Raw genomic sequence first — 22546 nt, 5'->3', positions numbered from 1 at the left:
TAGAGACGGGGTTTCGCCATGTTGACCAGGATGGTCTCGATCTCTTGACCTCGTGATCCACCTGCCTCGGCCTCCCAAAGTGCTGGGATTACAGGCTTGAGCCACCGCGCCCGGCCAAAGCATCGTGTTTTAATCCATCAGCAGTCTTCCAGGAGAATGTTGCCCACTGTTAAACAACTTAAAGTAACAGAGAGCAAGAGAAGAGTCAACATAGGCAAAACTTACCAGTCTGTCCTCGTTCCTCTTTAGTATTGGTCAGCAGCTGCTGTGGACTGGAGACTCCTGGGACCAATGGCCAATGACAGTGAGGATTGGAAACTGCAGTTCCTTGCTTTGTGTGTAGCTCTCTCCTCTGACTTGAGAATGCTGTTTAACACTGTCTAGATATAGTTCTAAACAGCTGACTCACCGTTAAGGAGAGTCATCTGGAGAGAAGTCGGTAAGTGAAATTAATGTTAAAAATAAGATAACCTTTCAGAATACTACCCTAGCACTGCATCTGGAGTGTGGAAAAGAGGGGGCAGTCAATATCCCCTGCGTGGCCTACTGTTAGCCCGCTAATCATACACAGAATGTAGGAAAAATATGTAAAGCAGATCTTTATTTTGAATTTGAACCATGCATTCTATTATGGGTCCTACTCCAGGTATTGTCCCATCGTATTCCAGGTGCCTTTCCCAGTTTCCCAGGGGGCAGGCCTGGTAATTGATTCTCTGAGTGCCCATGTGGTCACTCCCTTGTAGCCAGTTGCCCTCTCTGACTTTGACCTTCCACCCATTCTCCCTTTCCTCTGATCCTCCAGACCTGGGAATCTCTTCTCCTCCTGGCAAGGACTCCCATCTTGGATGAATTTCAGTCAGGCTCCTCTGAGCCCACTTTTCAGCTAGGCCTCATCCTTAGGCCTTGGCCTGCTGAGCCCAGTTTAAAAAACAAAAATCCTGCTAAGACAGTTTATCCAAAATTCCACCCTTGTTATACTAACCATGTTCTTCTTGGTGACTTTCCATTTCACCTCCTCACCTGCCTGTGGGCTATATAGCTCCCCTTGTTTCTGTTGTATCTGGAGTTGAGTTCAACTTCTGTCCCCTATTACAGTAGTCTTGAAGAAAGCCTTCCTTGCCATTTTTAACAAATGTCAGAATAATTTGTCTTTAACCCTCCCCAAACCAAAGGCCCCACCTCTTCTACACCTGGAGTTCTCTTTGTCTTTAAGTGCCCATCTGCTTCTTCAGATTAACAGCCACTGCTGGTTGCTGGGGGCAGTGAATCCTGAGGGCTGGAAGATAACAAAGGAAATGAAGCTCTCTTTCTCAGCGCTGTTTTCAAGGCTGGAAAGGTGGAATAATCACAGCTTTCCCACTGCTAAGTTAACAGTTCTGTGGCATCTCCCTTCCTTTTGCTAAAAGAATATTTGTCTCCTTAGTAACCCTGGTCTGGGACCCCAGGAGAAAAACAGGGGAAGAAAAAAACAAGTAAGCCCTCATTTGTGATATCAGAAAAACTCATCCTGCAGCGCTGAAAAACCTTACTCCCTCTCTGCCACAAAAGAATTATCCTCTATATGGAATTAGAAATAATTAATGTGATTTGAAACTGGTACAAAGCAAACGATCAAAAGGCTCTGCTGAATTACTGCTGCCGTGAGGAAATAAATGGGTTTGGAGTCAGATGGGCCTGAATTTAAAGCCTGTCTCCCCATCTAGCTTGCCAGGACCTCAAGCAAACAGGTTAACACTGGAGCCCAGCCTTGTCTGTAAAAATCTCTTATCTCACAAGGTCAGTAAGAGGAATAGAGGAACATCTAACACCATGCTTAGTGCAAGTTTATTTTTTAAAGGTTCATTTTCACTAACTGACTCTCATTCTGCTTGAGAGACAACGATCTCTATGGGGCTCATTTTGGAGACTAGAAAAATATAAAGTTCAAAAAGTGCTTGATTTTTCTCGTCTTCCATGCTTTAATTTTGTGATTTATCTGATGCTAACATTATCATGCAAAAAGAAATCACAATATTTTTGTATGCCTTTTAATATTTTATAAGGCAATTCTGTTTCTTTCAGTGTAACGTATAGGGACATGTGAAAACATAGTTTTATTTTTTCTGAGCTAACATATTTTTAGAATGAAGTTAATAGCGCCATAATGAGTGGGAGGAAAATAAGAAATTTAGCAGAATGTAAAGTGATAAAATAGTAAACTAAATGGTTACATTTCAGTTCTATTATTTGTCTATAGAAAAATTTAAACATATGCATAAGTAGAGAGAATAGTGTAATGAAACCCCTAGTATCTGTCACACAGCCTTAATGATTACAATTTGCCAATCTTGTTTTGTCGGTACATTACCCTGCAATTCTCACCATCCTCTTCACTGAAATGTTTTAAAGCAAATTCTCAATATCATCCTTTAGTGCACATTTCCAACAGAGGACTCTTCTTATTTTATATAATCAAATTATTACTAATACATCTAATAAAATTTAAAAATGACTCCTTATATAGTTCCTGTGTATTCTTAATGTCCACTCAATGTTTAAATACTCTGCTTGTCTCAAAGGCATCTTTTTACAGTCGACTTGATTGAATCAGGTCCAAATAAGAAATTTGGTTCATATGTTACCTACGTCTCTTTTAATCTGTACCATTCCTCCCTCCTTCCCAACCCATTTGTATTAGTCTGTTCTCACATTGCTATAAATACCTGAGGCTAGGAAATTTATAAAGAAAGGAAGTTTAATTGGCTCACATTTCTGCAGGCTGTACAGGAAGCATGATTGAGTCATCTGCTCAGCTTCTGGGGAGGCCTCAGGAAACTTACAATCATGGCAGAAGGCAAAGGCGAAGCAGGCTCCTCTTACCTGATCCGTGCGGAGAGAGAGGTGGGAGGAGGTGCTACCCTTTTTTAAACCACCAGCTTTTGGGAGAACTCTATCACGAGAACAGCACCAAAGGGGGAAATCTGCCCCCATGATCTAATTACTCCCTAGCAGGCCGCACCTCTAACATTGGGGATCACAATTGAACATGAGATGTGAGTGAGGACCCAGATCCAAACCATATCACCATTCATGCTGTTGATTTGTTGAGGCAGCCAAGTCATTTGTCTTATTGAACTTCCCATGCTCTGAATTTAGCTAATTGCATCATTGTGGTGTCATTTAACATACTCCCTATCCCCTGTATTTCCTGTAAGGGTGGTTGGATCTAGAGGCTTGATCAGATTCCAGTTCAATTTTTCAGCAGGAGAACTTCATGGAATGAACTGGTACTTACTGTTGATCATATCAGGAGACATAAAATATCTCTCTTCTAGTGAATCTCTCTTCTAGTGAATTTTCAGCTGATCAGTGAAGCAAAAATTATTTGAATTCCAATCCAGGATAATAACTTTCCATTTATGGTGGAAAGACAAGATTTTTTTGAGTCATCCAGACTTGAAACAAAACACTGAATGGTGGCACTAGGGACAAGACATCATGGATTTTCACATGTTGGGTGCTGAATATTCTTGTATTCCTATAAATATTTTTGAGCTTTGTTCTGGGATGCAATTACATTACTTGGAAACAGTTTGACTCTTTGGGGTGTTGTTTTTAATATTGTTAGATGACTCTGGAGCAGCATTAACCTAGAGCTAATTTTGTGCTACTGCTGAAGCAAGCCCTTTGAGTTCTCTACCCAGTGCCCATGTATTAGGAGGGTTTCCAGTCTGGCTGGTGGCCTGCATGAGCACTAGCCACCATTCCTTGTAAGCCTTTAGGATGGATCTTTCCCCAGCCTTATACACAAGCAACGATCAGTCCTCTACTAAGTACAGTATTACATACAAGCGTTGAGGTACAGACAGTAATTTCCATTCCTATGAAACACACAAGTATTGTACAGATTACAACTTCCAAATAAAATCAAGCAAATGTTGCCAACTTAAATCTCAGATGCAAATGGGATTATCTCAACAAACCAAGTCCATTCTCCATGAATCCAGGAAATAAGAGCCCTCTCAGATCACAATATAGAAGGTCTTGTTGAAAGAATTTTTTAAGTAAGTCCCTGATTTATCCTTCTCCCATATGCAAAAAAGGAAAATACACCTTTGCAAAGAGTGTTTCCATTGGAAATCATGTTGGTCTCATGGAAGTGGAGAAAAATAATTTAAAACAGATAAAAGAGTGGATCTGGATAACTTTTCTTTTCTTTTAGATCTTAAAAACCATTCACTTTAATACCACGAGCCCATGTAAGAATGCCATTCAAAATAATGATTTTACATTCTCTAAATCCTTGGTATTAGTCATTTTGCAGGGATATCACATATCATAAGGCTGCTTTTATTTTCTTCCCATCAGATAAGATTATCCCAAGCAATTGCTGAATAGCTGATCCAAGGCCCATGATAAGACCATACCAGAACTTTAGAAGTTGCGTGGCTCCATGGCCCCTATAAACCTGGGGGTCTGCAGGCACACAACCAGTAATTTTTCTTAGTGCCAATAGTTGTGTCTCAGGCAGTTTGTACCACATGGGTTGTTGTGGTGGTGGTAGTGATTACTAATGTTCTTTTAAGAACTTTTAGAAGTTCTAAAAACACCAAGAATCAGATTAGCTGTCAGAAGGAGCAGAGAGATTATCCAACATTTGTTATGCATAAAGGACATTAAATGATATTGTTCTCAAAAACAGTAACAATAAAATATGATAACTTTAATAAAATAAATATTAAAGAAAGACATACCAGGTCTCTTTATAGATGAGATAGATATCTTTATATACTCTAAGCATTTCAATTAACTTCAAAGTTATAGCAATATTTCAATTACGTTATAGCGATCAATACATAAAAGATGTAAAGGTTACATCTTCAATAAAGGAAACATAGTGATTTTCTTAATCCAAAATTTTGTTTTATATATGATACACCCAGTGTTCACTGTATGTGTGATTGGAAGACCCCATTGCTGGACAGGAGAAGGTGCAAACACCCTAAACATTTAATCCGGTTCACGTAGAACAGTAGGCTGAGCTTTAAGAGGGCAGATTAAGTGCATCTATTTACTTGCTCTCCTTCATGGAATCCCACTTAAATGACACTCGTCATTTAAGTAGAATAAATTCCTAACAGTACTGAGTGCAGTGGACCAGAGATTTTGACATATTTCTGAAAACCAAATACATAGGATCATACTGCTACAAAATCAAAGCAAAAAGTGACAACTCTTTTCCCCAAAGAGCCCTGTCCCCATCTGCATTCGATTCCCAAGGCCGCCATAACCAAGCACCGGTGGCACAAAAGGGGTGGTTTCTAACACAGATGTATCATCTTACAGTCCTGGAGGCTGGAATTTTAAAATAAAGGTATGAACAAGGTGAGTTCCTTCAGAGAGCTCTGGGAGAAAATACGTTCTGTGCCTTTCTTCCGGCCTCTGGGGTTCCCAGCAGTCCTCGCCGCTCCTTGCCTTGTAGTCGCGTTGCCCCAGTCTCTGCCTCTGTGGTTATGTCGGTTCTCCCTGAGTGTTTCTGTGTGTCTTCATCTCTTTTACTCCTCTCCTCCTTTTTTTTATTTTTTAGATGGCATCTCACTCTGTTGCCCAGGCTGGAGTGCCATGGTGTGATCTCAGCTCACTGCAACCTCCCCATCCCTGGTTTAAGTGATTCTTCTGCCTCAGCCTTCAAGCAGCTGGGATTACAGGCACCTGTCACCACATCTGGCTATTTTTTTTTTATTTTTAGTAGAGATGGGGTTTCACCATGTTAGCCAGGCTGGTCTCGAACTCCTGACCTCAGATGGTCTGCCTGCCTCGACCTCCCACAGTGCTGGGATTACAGGCATGAGTTGAGCCCAGCCTTCTCCTACTCTTATAAAGACACCAGTGATACTAGACTCAGGGTCCATCCTACTCCAGTATGATCTTATCTTAATTATATCTTCAATGACCCTATGCCCAAATAAGGTCACATTCTAAGGTAGCAGGGAATAGAACTTCAACATATTTTTTACCTTTTGGGGGGACACAATTTAACCGGTAACACCATCATTCACTTGCTTTCAGATTCATTTCCTAATCTCTCTCTCTCTCTCTCTGCTCTGCTCTTTCTGTGTCTCAAAGTATTAATCTCTACAATCTATATTTTCCAGACTCCCTTGCCAAACTGGCTCTGGCTGGTGTCAACCAACAGGAGGCACTGGCAAGGGACTGGCAGACGGGAGGAAGAAAGAAGCCAGGGCATTTCTCCCTCTATCTCTGCCTTGGGCAGTGTCTCCAGCAGTAACTACATCTACTCCATGATTCTAGTTCCTTCTGGAAGGCTTCCTGTAGCTGGGAGGCTCTCCCAATATGCAGCAAGGGGGCCTGATTGGCTAAACTCTGGGAATGCCATCCTCCAACTCGCCTCTGCTTCTAAAATCTGAGTTGCTTCATTCTTCAGTTTGCTCTGTCAGCTCTTCCAGGACCTTTATAATTGATTCCCCTAATTAAATTCCCTCTATTGAATTACCTGGCATAAGTTCTGTTTTCCTGACAGACCCCTGACTGATCAAGCTTCAGGAGATGCCAAGTTCTGAGTCAACTAGTAGAGAACAGGAGTAGGCCGGGGGCAGACAGCGGGGCGACTATTAAAAGGACCACCAGTGGGCTAAGAGAGCAGACCCCAGTGCCCACCTTCCCTCCCCTGCAAATGCAGCACAACTGTCAGAAGACGTGTGTGGGAAATAATAGTTGTATGCAAAATCCCTCATGTTTCTTAGTGGGCAGCCAATAGATACTACCCAGCGTTGTTTCCTAAAGGCAACATATGCATATTTCTAGTGTAATGGCATTACAGTAGCCACCAAAAAATTTTAAAACATTAATAAATAAAAATTATTTCTCAGGACTTAGACTTGGAGTGGGCAGGAATGGGCTTATTTTGGTTTACTTTCTCACCTTCTGTACTATTTAAATGTTGTAAAGCTTGTGCCTTTATTACTTCTTTAATGTTTTCAGCAATAATTTCAAAGATTTGAATAGGTTTTTGTCTAGCTAAGGAGCAAGTGATTTTATATCAATTCTTATTTCCTGGACTTGGAAAGGGGACGGTAAAGATGAAAGAGCGGAGAATTTTGAAGCAGGCATGTGAATAAAGAAGCTAATGACATTACTCATTGACTAAGTAACTGCTTTACAGTCTGGATGGGGGAAATCCGTGCAGAGGGTGTTTCATGTTAGGAAAAATGCCACTCTTTCTGAATGTGGATATTTCTGAGAATTACTGTGTGTTAGGCCATTCTTTCATTGCTACAGAAAATTATCTGAGGGTGGGTAATTTATAAAGAAAAGAAGTTTAATTGGCTCACTGTTCTGCAGGCTTAACAGGAAGCATGGTACGTGCATCTGCATGATGCCTGGGGAGACCTCAGGAAGCTTACAACCATGGCAGAAGGCGAAGGGGGACCAGGTGCCTCACGTGGCGAGAGTGGGAGTGAAAGAAAGAGTCGGGATGGGGGAGGTGCTGCACACTTTTAAATGATGAGATCTCTAAGAAATCACTCACTACCGTGAGGACAGCACCAAGCCAGGAGGGATCTGCCCCTTGGCCCAAATACCAGGTCCTGCCTCCAACACTGGGGACTACATTTCAACATGAGATTTGGACAAGACAAATATCCAAACCATATCATACTGTTTGTTCTTGGGAGACATGTGGCACATTTGATCTATATATATATGTATATACATGTATATATTTTAAGCTCTGGGGTACATGTGCAGACCATGCAGAATTGTTACATAGGTATACACATGCCATGGTGGTTTGCTGCATCCATCCCCATGTCATCTACATTAGGTATTTCTCCTAATGTTATCCCTCCCCAATCCCTCTACCCGCTGCTATCCCTCCCTTAGCCCCCCCACCCCCCAACAGGCCTCGGTATGTGATGCTACCCTCCCTGTGTCCATGTGTTCTCATTGTTCAGCACCCACTTATGAGTAAGAACATGTGGTGTTTGGTTTTCTGTTCTTGTGTCAGTTTGCTGAGAATGATGGTTTCCAGCTTCATCCATGTCCCTGCAAAGGACATGAATTCATCCTTTTTTATGGCTGCTTAGTATTCCATGGTATATATGTGCCACATTTTCCAAAATAGACAAATGGGATCTAATTAAACTTAAGAGCTTCTGTACAGCAGAAGAAAGTATCATTAGAGTGAACCAGCAACCAACAGAATGGGAAAAATTTTTGCAATCTACCCATCTGACAAAAGGCTAATATCCAGAATCTACAAAGAATTTAAACAAATTCACAAGAAAAAAACAAACAACCCCATCAAAAAGTGGGGCAAAGGATATGAACAGACACTTTTCAAAGAAAACATTTATGCAGCCAACAAACATTTGAAAAAAGGCTCATCATCACTGGTCATTAGAGAAATGCAAATCAAAACCACAGTGAGATACCATCACACTCCAGTTAGAATGGCCATCATTAAAATTGCGGAGACAGCAGATGCTGGAGAGGATGTGGAGAAATTAGGAATGCTTTTACACTGTTGGTGGGAGTGGAAATCAGTTGGACCATTGTTGAAGACAGTGTGGCAATTCCTCAAGGGTCTAGAAATAGAAATACCATTTGACCCAGCAATCCCATTACTGGGTATATACCCAAAGGATTATAAATCATTCTACTATAAAGACACATGCACACACATGTTTATTGCAGCACTGTTTACAGTAGCAAAGATTTGGAACCAACCCAAATGCCCATCAATGATAGACTGGACAAGGAAAATGTGGTCTATTATTTTCAATCCTCATTCCTATTCCTGCTGTCCAAGACTAGTAAGAAGGAGGAGATTCCTTGACCCCTCCATACTGGCAGAGGCCATGGAAGAGGCAGAGCTGAAAGTGCTCAAGACTGCTCTGAACATTGACAGTAAGCCCAGGCGTAGCTGCACAGGGTAGATAAGTAGTGCTGGAGTGATTAGAAACTTTCCTCTATGACAGCACAACATGGTTTAAAAAAAAATTCATAGGCTTAAGAAAAAGATAAACCTGAGTTTCAATCTCAGCATTGCCATCTACTACTTCTACGACCTTGGGCAATGTACTTAAATTTTTTGAACTTTAATCTCCATTTCTGCCAAATGGAGATAACATTTAGTCAACACAGTTGTCATGAAAAATGAGATGATATATGCAAGGAATCTTATAGAATGTCTTGCACATAGGAGGAACTCAAAAAAACACATCCATTGCTGATGAGGAAATAGGTCAAATAAGGCTCTGCATATTTGGATATAAACAAAATGTGATTGAGAGGGATTCTTAGATATTTGTAGGTTTTTCAAAGCACTTACTTGCTTGCTACTCCTGCTTTTCTTCCAGGCAGTCAAAGCATATTTCCTGACAATTGCACTGAGTGTTTTAAATAAGTTGACAAACAACAGAGACAATCTCCTGCAAAGCCAGCCTTCTCAGACCAGCTTTTTACTAGCTGTGGTTCCAGGGAGCAGATTTAGATGAGGCATATGTTTTAGAAATGGGCTGGAAAGAACTGGAGTCAAGACATAACCCCAGATTCAGAGCGTGCCACTGAGTCTGGGGCTCTATTTGTAGTGGGTAAATAGCAGGAAGGTATTATCCAAACTGTGGCCCAGTGAGGGGACTCGGAGTCCCCAGACATCTGTTTCCTAATCTCCAAATTGCACTGTGTCTCCTGGAGTCATGCAATCAAAATGGGGAGCGCCTAGGCCAAAAAGAGTCAGAGAGTGAAGAAAAATGGTTAAGAATCTCCTGGGAAGCTTAGTAAGCTTCTAACATCAACATTTACAAAATGTTGAAGAGAATGATAATTATAGGTGTCACAGGGGGCTCACTGTTAGCCTCATAAAGAGGGCTAGAGTCTACTTGTCTGGCATGTATCTGGAAAGCTGGTGAGGTGGACCCAACAAAGGTCTCCTGTGTAAAATTTATTCTAAAAGTTAAGAAAATGAGACAGTTGGCTTGACTTAGTCATTGCAGGAGGAAGTAAGTCTGAGTACAGCACTGTGTTCTAACTAGGATTATCCACTGGCTGTGCCCAGCAAAAACAGAAGTAACGCCCAACTACAGGTGGCCCCTGATGGCCTCAGACAGACTCAGCAGTAGGCATGTCAAGGTGAGCAGGAAGGAATACCAGGCAGAAACCTAGTACCCGATGGAGGGGGATGCCACAAAAGAAGAAACGAATGAGCATGCTATTTGATAACTCCAGATGTTCAGGCTTGTTCAGTATCTCATGGGAGGCATCACAGAGATGCCCCATAACAGGATCTGTACCAGTGGGCAGCAAAAAGAGATAGGGAACCATGGACGGCTTTTGTGATCACAACCACTGTTTACTCACAGGTGAATGGGGCCTTGGGAAATGCCAGCACATGAGTAAATGACCATAAATAGTCATTCTTTTGACTGCTAGTTGAAGGTTGAAAGCCTCAAAGAAATACACTATAGTCCACAATAATAACTAAATGCAAAAACCTCTGGAAATTTCTACAGATGTATAGATTATGCTGTTAAGTCAAAGCAGACCTTTGTCTAGACAGCTCTGGGATAGAAAACTCTTCTGCTTCCTTCCAGCGTCTGCTATCTCTGGGGACTCATAAAAGACCTTGTCTTCCCTGATAAGGTGATATCATTTGATTTATGTATCAATTAGATTGGGATAAGCTTTGTCAGTAACAATTAAAAAAAAAAGAAATCTCAATGGCTTAGTGCAGTAAAGGCTTACTTCTTGATCACATAGTGCCTGATATGAATTGGGCGGCCCTCCTCCATTTTAAACATATTCCAACTACAGCACATGTTCTCCGTAGTCATCACAGAAGGGAAAAGAGAGCTAGAGAATCCACGGGTTGATTTTCAGCGCCAGGCCTACCTAGAAACGCTCATCTCACTTCTGTCCGTTTTTCCGTTGGCCACAGTTGTCCCTGACCCACCTGGCCCATGAAGGCTTGGAAAGGGATAGTCACCTGACTATCCGGTCAGCATGAAGAATCTCTGCCACATACTTTCTTTAAACAATTCATCTCTCCCATTAGTTGCCTTGTTTAAATTGCTGTTGTTAAATATGTTTATTTAGGTCTTGGGGAATGAATTAGCCAAGAAAGGAGAAATATATTCATCAAGGTTAAAAAAAAATTAAAAGCCAGTACCAGACACATCTTCTTCTGAGTCATCTCTGTGTGATTTATCTAGCAATGAGTTAAATGTTTGCTGTGTGTTTAGCACAGAGTGAGACAGAGCAGCCTTTATGTTCTCAGCAACAGCTCTGAACGCTGCCAGCATTAGAACCTATTTGTTTTATTGAGAAGAGGGATTGTTGGCTGGAACACAAGGGCTCCCCATTACTCTTTCTGGAAAAAGCAATGGGAACTTTAACTTTTCTCTGGACAGCTACCAACATCTATCAGAAGAAACAAGAGTGTAACGTCTCTTTCTGAAGGGCCGCACTTAGAATGCCTAACAGCCTCCCAGCCTCTACTGGTGTCAGCAGTGGATAGAGGTCCAAATGCAAGCTCCTCTGAGTTTACTGGAAGTGCTGAAGTGAATCAACCCCATAAACGGAAAACCACCAACTGGCCTGACCTGAAATACTAAATGAAACCGAAGGCTACGGGTACCAAGCTCAAAATCAAGAGCAGAGGCATTCAAGTGTACCCCCTTCCCCAGGATTAATGCTGGGTTCAGACAGAGACATAGTCTGTGAGTTCAAGTAGAAGACTTCATGTCTCTGCAATTCGGCTCACTCAAGGTCAAACTCAGGTCTCTTGGGCAGAGAGGTTTTTGCTTGAAGAAAAATTCTAGAGGTTAGGGTGAGCTAGAAACGAGTATCAAAGTTTTTTGTTTCTCAAAGTTGAGTTCTCTAACACTCTTTTCTGCAACTCACTGCTGACTTTAAATCTTCCACATGGCTTCCTTCAGCTTCACTAGATTATCTGCTTCCTCCTAATTCACAGAAAAAACAGAGAAATGAGTAAGAAAACTCCCAACTCTGTCCACACTGCCCACAAGTTTTTCAGCCAAGTATTTTTCACTTTCTGTCCTGTCCATTCCTCCACCCACCACTGCATGGCTTCCACCTCCGCTGTACCACTGAAGCTGCCCTGATTAACACTCCTGCTGCCTTACCCCAAAGAACACTTATAAGTCCATGTCTCATTTGACTTTCTCTTGGCATTCAGTACTGCTGGTGACCATTTCTTCACTTTCTACTCTGCTGGCTCCAGGCTCCCCAGATTTCTGGTTCTCCTGACACCTACCAATTATCCTTAATGCCTTCCTATTAACTGTTTCTGTTGCTCCAGCTATCCCATTTCGCTCTCGGCTAAGTCATTGATCAAGGCTTTCTTGAATGAGGAAGTACTTAGTGGAAAGGCTAAAGCCAATCAGCTCCTTGGAATGAAAATGGGCGCAAGGGTCAGCGCCGCAAAAACAGGATGGAATAAGATCCAGCCGTGTCCTCATGGACCTATGCTGTGGATCTCATTGAATGGCCCCAGCATCTACCCAGGCACCCAGGCTGAAAACTGTCACACTCACAGCCAAAAGATCCCCGAGTACAGTCAAATCTATCTTTTGAAAATCTCTTGCATCTGCTCACTCTGCTTCCTCTGCATGGCTGTCAGCTGAGTTCCGGCTTTTGTCATCATCACCTGGACCGCTAGCAATAAATTTTCCTTCTTCACTGTGATTCCAGCCTCATGTTCCTCCAGTCTCTTCTACGTATTGCATTTACAATTATCTTTAAAACATTAAATGTGGTCACATCATTCTTCATTCAAATCTTTTCAATAGTTCCTCCATCATCTCCTTAGACGGTCTCTCATGAGCTGGTTCTCCCCAGCTTCTCCTATTTCTCTTCCACTATTCTCCTGCATACATCTTAGGCTCCAAAATTAATAACCACCTTAGAGTTTCCCTGAGTGTTGACATGTTATTGCACTTACACAGCAAAAGCCTTAAGAAATCCTTTCCAACTGTGTGACTGAGATTCTCCGTATGGTATCTGTGTAGTTTACTTGTTCTTTTTCTCTTTTTTTGTTTTTTGTTTTTGTTTTGTTTGTTTTTTGAGATGGAGTTGCTCTGTCACAAGGCTGGAGTGCAAAGGCGCGATCTCAGCTCACTATAATCCCTGCCTCCTGGGTTCAAGTGATTCCTCTGCCTCAGACTCCCGAGTAGCTGGGAATAAATGCGCACACTACCACGCCCAGCTAATTTTTTGTATTTTAGTAGAGACAGGGTTTCACCATATTGGCCAGGATGGTCTCAATCTTCTGACCTCGTGCTCTGCCAGCCTCAGCCTCCCAAAGTGCTGGGATTGCAGGCGTGAGTCACCACGCCTGGCTGTAGTTTACTTTCTATAGCAGAAGCCTTGCACATAAAAGCATATTGACTTACACATGTAACAGGCATCGCAAATTTAACTTATCTAACACTGAAAAACCTGATTTTTCCCGCTCTTCTCCATCTCTACTGCTCAGACCTGAAGCCTAGGAGGCAAACACAATGCCTCTCCCTTTCCAACATGAAAAATTAGCTGTCAACTCCATACCCAAAACATAGCACAAAGCAATCCACTTCACTCATTCACCATGGATGTCTCCGGAGTCCATGTCACAGTCTCCAGATGACTGTAAAACTTCCCAGCAAGTCTCCCGGCAGCCAGTCTTGCCCCTTAGAACCCATTCTCCCCACTGCAACCCACGTGATCTTCTAGGAACATAAATCCTATCATGTCACTCCTTGTTTAAGATCCTTCAATGGTTTCCTTGAAACTTACAAGAAATTTCAAACACTTTGAGAGTCTTGTGTGAATCAGTCACACCCTCCCCCCACCTCCTGTGTACCCCTGTCTTTCCCTCACCCTTTGGGCTCCAGTCACACGGAACTTCCTTCTGTCCCAAACACACCAGCCTGATTCCCACTTCAAACCCTCACAGAAGTTGTTCCCTCTCCATGAGATGCCCTTCTTGCAGAGGCTGGCTCCTTCCTGACATTTGGTGCCATCTTAGATATCACCTTTTCAGAAAAGCCTTCCAGGATTACCATGTCTAAAGCACCTTCATCACATCACCTTGTCCTGTTGGTATTATGGCTCTTACCACTGACTTTAAATCAGCTCTCACCCCTCATGAAAGTATAAGGTCCACGAGGGTAGGAACTTGTTCATTTGCTATATCAAGTGCTGGTATCCAAATTATTTAACAACAGGCCTGGCATAGACTCCAACCCATCAGAAGGGATGCCCATCTGTAAACCCTCAGCTAGCCTAACTGCAAAGTAGCATCTGGACATCAGCCTTCGTATGCCCTGCATCTCAACAGCATGACTCTCAATACATGTCAGTTGAATGGTGACTGAATAAATCAACCACCATTTCTGGGTTAGGTTCACTGTTCCATCAGGAACACAGATCTCCATTGCTCTTTTAAAATTTATGTATGTACATATGTATGTATTTATTTCTGAGACTGGGTCTCGCTCTGTCACCCAGGCTGGAGTGCAGTTACACAATCACAGCTCACTGCAGCCTCAACTTCCCAGGCTCCAGCGTTCCTCCCACATTAACCTCCCAAGTAGCTGGGAGCACAGGCACGTGCCATCACATCCGGCTAATTTTTGTGTTTGTGGCGGAGATGGGGTTTCACCATGTTGCCCAGGCTGGTCTCAAACTCCAAAGCTCAAGCAATCCACCTGCCTCAGCCTCCCAAAGTGCCGGGATTATAGGTGTGAGCCACCGTGCACAGCCACAGGTCTCCATTACTAAAGAAGGGTGTACTGAGCCCCTACCATGTGTCCAGGCCTGATGTGCACCCCTTGAAAGGCCCGTTGGTTTTCCTGTACAGGTTAATTCTCTTCGGGAAGTGCTGTTGTTTTTTAATTTTATTTGGACCAGTAGCTCTGGAATTTGGGTAGAATGTTTTCCTCCCAAGTCCCTGACATCCACCAGTGTTCACTTCCTTGTTGTGCATTCTGAGGGCACCCACGATTAAACAATAGTGAGAGGGGCTCTGAAACTGGTTTCAGAAGATGGAGTTCGAGGTCAGGCAATATCACATGCCAGCTGTGAGTCGTCAGGTCTTGCGCAGATCATCTAAGTTCTCTGAGTCTGCTTTCCCATCTTGAAAGCCGGCACATAATAATGATGTGCCTCCCGGATGGCTGAAGAACTGTATGGGAGATGGTATGCAGCAAAGTATCAAGCCAGCCACACCCAATATTCAAGATCCATATGTGTTAATTTCATTTTGCTCACCGCTTCTCTTCCGAGTTTTGATGAAAATCAAATGAAATAATACACATGCAGCTGCTCTGCAAATCATATGTAATGTTCAGATTATTGATAATAAATTAACCCTGATTTGAGAAATCAGGTGACTTTCCAGAAATTATAAAGAGCTGGAAAGGAATTCTAGGCTTTGTGGTGGCAAAGTCTGTGCTCTAGCCAAGGAGACTCGTGCTCTGCTTAGCTGAATAGCCCTCCCTGGAGACAGCATCATTGCAGGGCAATCTTAGCACCTAGCAACCTGTTTGTCATACAAGGTCGCTAGGTGCTAAAAATATAGACTTGCCAGTTTCCTACAGAAAAGGAAGGTTTTCTGCTGGGTTCAAGCATTACTCTAGCAGCAAGATCTGGGGGCACTTTCTCTTTTATCTCTCTTTCCAACCAAATGTCTTGCCCTGTATCTGAAAATAAAGCTCTCCCAGCACTTTGGGAGGCTGACGCAGGTGAATCATTTGAGCTCAGGAGTTCAAGACCAGTCTGGGCAACATGGCAAAGCCCCATCTCTACAAAAAAAAGAAAAGAAAAGTAAATTACCCAGGTGTGGTGGTGCTTGCCTGTAGTCCCTGCTGTTTGGGAGGATGGCTTGAGCTTGGGAGGCTGAGGCTGCAGTGAGCTGAGGTCGCACCATTGCATTCTAGCCTGTGGGCAGAGTGAAACCCTGTTTCAAAAGAAAAGAAAAGAAAAAAGAGAAGGGAGGGGAGGGGAGGGGAGGGAACAGGAGGGGAGAAGAGAAAGCTCCCAGGGCTCTCTCACCTCTCACCTCTCTTACTCAACCAGGCTTCCCCCGGTTCCTGGAATTCTGTCTCCTCTGCCTTCTCCTGCCACTAGACCACCATATACGGAGGTTCAGACTGTGCCCTGAGCAGCCCTGTGGAGCTACACCTGTCGCTTCATGCGCTCCTCATGGCCACATGCTAGTACACAGCAGCCCCGACCTAGTGACAGCTACCTGCAGTGAGGCCCTCTCCCTAAAAAGCCCCATCAATATTTACATAAAGCCAGTTACCTTGATTTGGAGAAATTAATGTTCTCAGAAGATCACTTAAAGAAGCCCTTAAATCAACAACGTAGTTCTTGACACGGCTCACAGTGAGATTTTTTACCAACACTCTGTCTGACAGCTTCTTCCCACTTCAACCAACTATTTTTGCTAACTAGTTACTAAATTTTTGAAGCCATTATTTAAGTCTTTTGTGCCTCCTAAATTCACTGCCTTGGAGCAATTACTTGGTCATCAACCTCTGGTTACCCCCTTGCCCAGACTTGCTCCGAGAGAGAGAAGGGTAGGAATGGGTCACAGAGTTGACGTCTCCATTCAAAACCATCTGCCACTGACAAGCCATGTGACCCTCGGCAAATCACTTAATTTCTCCATGCCGCCATTTCCTCACAGATAAAACTGGTGATGATGAGGATGATGTTACCTACATCACAGAGATTTTGTATGAAATTAAGAAAATGTCTATGAGGTGCTCAGCTCAGCACAGTGCCTCGCACCTTCACAGTAAGTGGAGAATATGTCTTAATTTTAGTATTAGTATTGTTGTTTAGCCCAGTAGGAGGCAAACTAAAGCCCAAGTGTCAAATCCGTCCACACACCTTTATTTACATATTATCTATGGGTATTTTCACTATAGTAGCAGAGCTCAGTGACAGAAGCAGAGACAGCATGGCCACAAAGCCTAAAATATTAACTCCCTGGCCCTTTACAAAAAAAAATATTGGACAACTCTGGGTTTAGCCTGTTGTACTTCTCCTCCCTGGCCAGATGGTGAGACCAGCATGAAAACCACTGGTGACAGAGGCTGCTAGGTGCCCCTCAATACCCAGTTTTCCCTTCCTGTATAGTAATAGAATCCTCTCCCCTTTTTAGCCTGCACATCATGCCTGGAATAAAGACTGCATTTTCAGTCAGGCATGGTGGCTCACATCTGTAATCCCAGCACTTTGGGAGGCCTGGGCGAGTGGATCACCTGAAATCAGGAGTTTGAGACCAGCCTGGCCAACATGGTGGAAGCCTGTCTCTACTGAAAATCAGAAATTAGCTGGGCATGGTAGCAGACGCCTGTAATCCCAGCTACTTGGGAGGCTAAGGCAGGAGAATGGCTTGAACCCAGGAGGCGGAGATTGCAGTGAGCCGAGATTGCACCATTGTACTCCAACCTGGGAGACAGAGCAAGACTCCATCAAGAGAGAAAGAGAGAGAGAAAGAAGGAAGGAAAGAAGGAAGGAAGGAAGGAAGGAAGGAAGGAAGGAAGGAAGGAAGGAAGGAAGGAAGGAAAGAGAAGACAAGGAGGGAAAGAAGGAAGGAGGGAAGGAAGGAAGGAGGGAAGGAAGGAAGGAAGGAAGGAAGGAAGGAAGGAAGGAAAGAAGGAAGGAAGGAAGGAAGGAAGGGGAATGGAAGGAAAGAGAAGACAAGGAGGGAAAGAAGGAAGGAGGGAAGGAAGGAAGGAAGGAAGGAAGGAAGGAAGGAAGGAAGGAAGGAAGGAAGGAAGGAAAGACAGACTAAATTTTCCATACTCCCTTGCTACTAGATATAGCCATGTGACTGAGTCCTGACCAATGGGACATAATTTTAGCTATGCATTTTTTCTGGGGGGAAAAAATTCTTATTGGACTTCCTGTTCCTCCTTTCTGGAGTCTGAAATGTTAAATATGGAGGCAAAAGCTGAAGCTGGAGCAACAGCCTCAGAATATGACAGGATATGACAATGACCATGAGAATGGAGGCCATTCATAGCAGAACAAAGGGGCCTAGGTCCCTGAGCTGCAGAACCGCATACTAACCTGGTATGCAACTTATTTGAGCAACTTTGGGCTTTCTGCACTCAGTGATGATTTGTTAGCCTTAACAAATATACTAGACAAATCTACTCACAAGAGTAGAAAGATTATCATTAGCCCTCAATGGCCCTTGTCTAACACTACCTAAAAAACTCTTTGCAGTAAATTTTTTACTTGGAAAGGTTGGTTCTTGACCACACAGAACGATGTATTCCTGCAGAAGTCCAAAAGAACATTGCACATGTTTTATATTTATTCAGGGGAAAGGATTAATACTCATTCAAGGAAAAAAGATTTATTAAAAGGCTTATTCAGGGACAAAAACAGAGATTCATTTGGAATTAAGATTTAAAAGAAGATGAAAGAACAAGCAAAAGAAGAGTGGCATTAAGCCTGGAGAGAGAATCCAAGTCTTAGGCTGACACTTGTTCAAGTCAAGTCTCTGGCTCCTGCTTCCAGAAGGAGCTGCCCTCTTAGAAGCAAGCCCTCCAGTGGGACAAGGTCAGGGTAGGGGTGGAAAGACACTTTGGTATTTCTACAGATGAGAAGACTAATGCTCAGTGAGGTGAATTCCTTCAGGGCCACAGGCAGTAAAGATCTAAACCCTGTCTGATCCAGTTTCAATATGACTGCCTGGATGAAGAAGGATTTAAGGCTAAGTTTATTTCTCCAGAGCAAACCAACTGAGAATGCAGGGAAGACAGGAAACAGTCATTGTTTCTAGAAAAAGGATCTTCTGTGATCTCGTGTCTGAAGTCTGTTTGAACTTCTGTAGAATTGCCTGGGACACGCACCCCATGAATAAAGAAAGGAGGCCTAGTACTTTTTAAAATGCTGTTGAAATCCATGACTGTAAAGCAAAGAGACTGCTCATATCCTGCCAGCAAAAACCAGATTTAGAAAAGAAAGAGCTGTGTCCAGGAAATTTGTGAACTTTCTTTTTGGACGGCGTATGTCTTCTTTATAAGCCCTCTTTCATTGTCACTTAGTTACTAATTACAATAGTCTCCGGGGAGAATTGGGCTGGAAGTGTTCAGTGACACCCAGAGAGTTAAAGGACATACAGAACCCTTCCCAAAATTCAAACCACTATAGAGCCCAGAAGCTTCACAGTTAGAAAATCTCTTCTCAATGAGGCAGGGCCACCATTTCCCAAAGACGTGCCAAACCCGTTTCCAGGGTTAACTTTTGCTTTGCCAAATGTTGTGTGTGTGTGTGTGTGTGTGTGTGTGTGCGCGCGCGTGCGCGCGCGTGTGTATGTGTGTTTAATTAACCTGCCAATATCCACTGAACACTTGCTGTGTGCCACATACTAGGACAAGTATATAAGTATACAATGCCATACTTTATAACTAGCAACTGTATGTTATTACCCCATTTTACAGATAAGGAAACTAAAATCAACCTTAAGAGATTAGTTTGCCCAGATTACACAGCCAGTGAAGTGGCCTTATTGGGATTCCAATTGAGTTTTTGTTCATTTAAACCTGCTCTTTAAATTACTTCTCTTTTTTGAAAATGAAGAACTGGAAAAAATTTCTTAGGACCAATTAAGATCAGAGAAGTCTTTGCTCTTTTGTTTTCAAAGTTACCCAGTACTTTATGTTGCCTTTATTTTTAATTGGTGGCTCTGATTCACCAGCTGCACCTTATGCATAGATGTGGTGTTCTAGAAACAGTTTACTCTTGTTTCAAAGAAACTCTTCTTCATACCCTCACTTGCCAAATTCTTTCATTACTTTTGATAGTTCCCAGTGTGTTTCTGATAGACCATAAAGTAATCCCAAGAGACCCCTACTGTAACATGTAGACCAGCAATTCTCAGTTGTTTCAATTTCAAGACCTCTTTACACACTTAAAAACTATTGAGAACCCCAAGGAATTTTTGTTTATGCAGGTCAGATCTACTAATATGTACCATTTTAGAATTAAAAACTAGGAAATTTTTAAACAATTGATTAATTTACCTTTAAAAAATAATAACCCCATCACATGTTTGCATAAATAACATTTTCATGATGCACAGCCATGTTTTTAAAAATTTAGTAAGATATGTATGTTTTTATAAATCTCTTTAATGACTGACTTAATAGAAGACAGAATATGGATTCTCATGCCTTCTTTTGCATTCAATCTGTTATGATATGCTGTCCTGGGTGAAATATGTAAAGAAAATTCGGCTCTATACAGATATGTAGTTGGAAAAAGGAGGAATATCTTTATAACCCTTTCAGATACTTGTGGATATCCTTATTTAATGCCATTCAAAAACAAAACTCTACAAGTGGTAGTTTTTAAAAAAAAAGATTAATTGCAAATGGAATCAAATTCATTATCAACGAACTTTTCCTATTCTGTTACTTTAAACTCCATTGGACTATATTTCACTATGAATATACACATGATTATGTGACATCATGCACTGGTCATTTGGAAGCTCACTGAGCTATTCAGATCTTCCAACTGTTGGCATATTATATAATATCCCCAAAGATTACATCTATTAATATCACCACAAATAGCATCAGAAAAGTTCTGAAGTTTTGGGAAGCTATCAGGCCCACACTAGAAGATTCAAGTTGGGGTTTTGATTGTTTGTTTTTTGTGACAGGGCCTTGCTCTGTCGCCCAGGCTGAAGTGCAGTGGCACAATCTTGGTTCACCAAAACTCTGATCCCCGGAATCCAGCAATCCTCCCATCTCAGCCTCCCACGTAGCCGGGACTACAGACACACACCACCGTGCCCAGCTAATTTTTGCATTTTTTTGTAGAGACAGGCTATTGCTGTGTTGCCCAGGCTGGTCTCGAACTCCAGGGCCCAAGCAATCCACTCGTCTTGGCCTCCTAAAACACTGGGATTACAAGCGTGAAACACCATGCCTGGCTGAGGATTCAAGTTTTTAAAACATCTAATTTCCACTTGAAAGCTTGAATTGCATCGTTGGCAACAAATACTGTCAGTTATTTTCCTTGAGATGACAACTTCACTTAGTTCTTTTCAAGAAAATCTCTGCCATGGAGACAAGTGTGAATGACCACAGTTTGCCTGTCAGTCATTCTGTCAAGTAAAATGGTGCTCCTCGAACAAAGCAGCGAGCTTAGCTCACAACTCAACAACCACATGGCGGTCTTCCTCCCGCCTGCCACAGCACTTACATTAATATAAGCAGCAGAGGTACTTTATGTGTACTTCCCATTTTGAAAATACTCAAAAGACCCATAACCGAGGATCAAGATTAATACAATTAATTTCTACTGCTTCCTAAGGGCATTCTTGACACTAGCATATTTTACAAGCCAGAGTGTGACAGTCAGCACAATGACAGCTAGCACAGCTCGCTGCCAGCCAGCCATTGCCTTGCCTTGTCCTAAGGCACAGCCGATTTCACCCGCCTCCACGGCCAGTGCATCATCAGTGGAAAGTCAATCCAGTAAAAAAGGCAAATAGCATCTCGGTGTTATCAAAAAAATGGTTTTGACCTCATGGCTCCCCTCAAAGGGCTTGATGCATCACAGAGAGCCACTCCTACAGCAAACTGAGGGAGGATCCTCAAAAGCCAGACCTTTTTGGTCCCTGTCCCTCTCACAATGCAACACTTAACACACTCTCTGATTGTGGCATTTAACTCACCAGTAAGAGCCTCTCTGTGTCGTCTAGGAAGAAGGGCAAGGGCAAAGGGAGGACTTTTGCTTATGAAGCCTAAGTAGAATATGCTCTGCTAGATAATCAGTCTTGGAATGAAGGAGGGGAGAAGTGAGTTCCTGATTGTCTGAGCCCAAGTCTGATGTTGGGAAATGCCAGCATTCCAGCCCCTGATTTCCATTCCCCCTACCAGACTTAGGGAAAGTTACTCACCCGCTCTTGACCACATAAATGTATGTGTGATGGCTAATTGTATGTGTCAACTTGACTGGGCTAAAGGATGCCTGGATGTTTCTGGAAGAGACTAGGATTTGAATCAGTAGACTGAGTAAAAATTGCCCTCACCAATGTGGGAGGTCCTCATCCAATCTGTAGAGGGCCCGAATGGAACAAAAAGGTAGAGAAAGGGTGAATTCACTCTCTCTAATCCGGGACAGCCATTCAGCCATTTTCTCCTGCCCTTGGACATCAGCACTCCTGATTCTCTGGCCTCCAGATTATGACTGTAATTTACACCATTGACTTCTCTGGTTCTCAGGCCCTCCAGTTTGGACTGGAATTACACCACCAGCTTTCCTGGGCCTTCAGCTTACAAGAGGCTGACTGTGGGACTCTTCAGCCTCCATAAACACGAGCCAATCCGTCATAATAAACATTTCCTGGCTGGGCATGGTGGCTCATGCCCGTAATCCCAGCACTTTGGGAGGCCAAGGCGGGCAGATTACTTGAGGTCAGAAGTTGGAGACCAGCCTGGCCAACATGGTGAAACCCCATCCCTACAAAAAATACAAAAATTAGCCAGGTGCGGTTGCGAGCATC

The sequence above is a fragment of the Cebus imitator genome, unplaced genomic scaffold (genome assembly GCF_001604975.1).
Source record: "Cebus imitator isolate Cc_AM_T3 unplaced genomic scaffold, Cebus_imitator-1.0 Scaffold341, whole genome shotgun sequence".
Classification (NCBI taxonomy): domain Eukaryota; kingdom Metazoa; phylum Chordata; class Mammalia; order Primates; family Cebidae; genus Cebus; species Cebus imitator.
This window is presented reverse-complemented; position numbering follows the sequence as displayed.